Genomic DNA, 3491 nt, shown 5'->3' on the forward strand with positions numbered 1-3491 from the left:
TGACGCCGAGTACATTTTGGGAATCAAAATCCATCGAGACAGGTCTCGAAGGATGATTGGACTGAGTCAAGAGACTTATGTTGATAAGGTTCTTGACAGGTGTGAGATGACAAACTCTAAGAGAGAATTTCTCCCCATGTCCTATGGCATTACGCTCAGTAAATCTCAGTGTCCGGTTACGCCAGACGAGATGAGACGTATGGCTATCGTACCTTATGCTTTGGCAGTAGGGTTGATAATGTATGCCATGATTTGTACAAGGCCAGATATTGCATATGCTTTAACCATGTGTAGTAGATTTCAGGCAAATCCAGGTGAAGCACACTGGACAGCTGCCAAGAACATCCTTAAATACTTGAGAAGGACTAAAGGAATGTTTCTAGTATATGGCGGCGAAGATGAATTGGTTGTCAAAGGCTATACGGATGCGAGTTTCCAAATAGACATAGATGATTTCAACTCCCAATCTGGGTACATTTTCTGTCTGAATGGAGGAGCAGTGAGCTGGAAGAGTTCGAAGCAAAGCACTGTCGCAGACTCTACAACAGAATCAGAGTATTTGGCTACAGTTGAAGCAGCAAAGAAGGTTGTTTGGATAAAGAAATTCCTAACTGAGTTGGACATTGTACCAAGTGCTCAGAAAGGAATTGAGTTGCATTGTGACAACAATGGCACCATTGCTCAATCAAAGGAGCCAAGGTCACACTTCAAATCCAAACATGTTGAGAGGAAATATCACCTCATTCGAGAGATCGTTGGCATAGGAGATGTCAAGATGTGCAAAGTTCATACAGATGAGAATATCACTGATCCTCTTACTAAACCCCTTCCATTGCCTAAGCATGAAAAAAATGCTAGTGCAACTGGATTGAGGCTAATGATGTAATTTAAGTTGTATTAGTTTTTGAGAAAAACTTATTACATATGTAATACATTCATTTGCAGAATTATGTTTAATCAGAAATTCATTATTTCTCTTATTTAATTATGGTTTTGATATTAAATAAAATGTCCAAAATAGTTATGGATTGATGGGCTCATCAGGTTGATGACCTGGTGAATGAAACCCGACAGGTGAACAAAATCCATATATTATTCAAGTTCCTAGTTCGAAATCATTAAAGTGGACATAAATGATTTCAATGCAAGGACTAGCATGTAAGATTGATTGGATATCGCAGTTTCATGGGCTATAGGAGCGTAGTGAAGCTCGGTCAATCACATGGATATGCATGTATGATGCATGATCGAACTATAGACCTACTTTGAGGTTCAAGTACAGAGCTTTCGGATATATTAGTGGATTCCTTTTACATGAGTGGAACACTGATTCTATTCAATAATTGATTTGACTGTGGTACATTCAAACATCTTCCCGTAACTGGAGATTATAAAGGATGTTTCCTGGTTAATTTAAGAGTTGAGTGGGAGCTTTGGTTTCCACAAGATTGGATTGAGTCTACCTATTTAATTAGGAATGTGTCTTGGCCCCTTGAAGAGGGAGAATTGAGAAAATGCATGGTCGTGCTCAAATGGATTACATAGTAATCATTTGTCTTGTAATTCTTTTTCAGATTTCAAGAAAAGGTTTGTAGATTAATATGATCACGACATGAGATGCAATCATATTATCAAATCGACACACATTAACTTAAGGAATTTGAATATTGCGTACTTGTCTCATACAAGTGGGAGATTGAAGGAGTTATGTCTTCGATAAGTGCAATTACTAGATATATCAAGGATCACTAATTATGGAGATAATAAGTTCGTTCTTTTGGGTCGTCATTGTCTATTGCTAGATTATGATAAATGATCTTTGGGCTAGTCAAATAGTCCAAAGCCCTTTAGAATGGATCCTATGAGGTCACACAACAAGAGAACATATTGGGTTAAACAAGTTAGAGGCCCATTAATGGGCCTCATGAGATTATGACAAACCATAAAGAGTGTTGGGCTAGAGTAGTTTGATTAGGATTAGGAATTAGGCTTGACATGGACTCTTATTTAGAGATGTGATCTATAAATAAGATCCATGACTTTGATTGACATAACAATTGACAGTCAGTTTTGTAATTCAAGCAACCAAGTCCAAAAACCCTAATTCTCTCTCTCTCACTCACGACCCTCTCTCTCTCCTCCCCTTGTCCGTACGGACGGCCCTCAGTGGTGGCTCGTGGTGGTTCGTGGTTGGTTTGGTGCTCTCTCTTCTCCGTAGAAGGTCAATTGAAGGGTTCAATTGCAACTAACTAGCATTAGTGGAGGTTTAATCTGTGCTCGTGGACCAAGCAAAAGAATCACACTTGAGGTTCTTTGTCTCCCTTGTTCTTGCTCGATCACGATCATACGTGGATCACGCTTCAAAGGTATAATTACTTGTTCTTTATGTGTTATGCATTGATCTTGGTTATTAGATGCTTATGAATATGATTCATGAAATTCCGCTTAGAGTATCTAAATCCCTACAATGATTTCAAGTCCTACATAGCCATAATCTACACAACAATGAGCTTATTGATTAAGGATAAAGTGACTCTTCTCAAGGGCAAAAGTGACTCTACTAATCAAGGGAAAAAGTGACCCTAACCAAGGGCAAAAGTGAACCTAACTAAGGACAAAAGTGACGTTACTAGAGCAAAAAAGTGATCTTAACTAAGTACAAAGTGTATTTAATCAAGGGCAAAAGTGTCTAATTAAAGTGACTTTAATATAGAGCAAAAGTGACCTAAATTATAGATTAAGTGACCCTAACCAAGTAGAAAAAGTGACCCTTTCTCAAGAGAAAAAGAGACCTTACTCGAAAGAAAAAGTGACTCAAAATGTGTATAATAGTGACTTTGATTAAGGTCAAAAGTTACCCTAACCAATAGGGCTATGCTCAGTAATTAGAAGTTATAACAACCATCAATGGTGACACACGAAATAAACCAATAAACAAGTGTTATGTAGGCTATGCGGGGCTTGAACCCACACCATGTACATTATGGTACACCGCTCTGCCACTTGAGCTAATAACCTTGAAATCAAACACTTTCCAATTCTATCATAACAATGGCAAAACAATCCACATATTTAAGGAAACTCAATGCTAATATTAATAGAAAGGAAAAATTGAAAGGAATAATCCCAACTTTGCTCGATTCGCTAAGAATAATCCCAACTTTTCTCGATTCGCTAAGAATAATCCCAACTTTTGATTATTTTTTAATAATCCAAACTTTAATATGAATTTGCTTTTAATGACCGATTGAGACTATTAGAACAATGGTAAGACAGATGTTAGGTGAGTTGTTATAACAAGTTTTATGACCGATTGAGACTATTAGAACAATGGCAAGACACATGTTAGGTGACTTGTTATAACAAGTTTTATGACCGATTGGGACTATTAGAAGCAAATTCATATTAAAGTTCGGATTATTAAAAAATAATCAAAAGTTGGGATTATTTTGAGCGAATTAAGCAAAGTTGGGATTATTTTTGTCAATTTT

The sequence above is a fragment of the Chenopodium album genome, chromosome 18, assembly GCF_948465745.1.
Source record: "Chenopodium album chromosome 18, dcCheAlbu1.1, whole genome shotgun sequence".
Lineage (NCBI taxonomy): Eukaryota > Viridiplantae > Streptophyta > Magnoliopsida > Caryophyllales > Amaranthaceae > Chenopodium > Chenopodium album.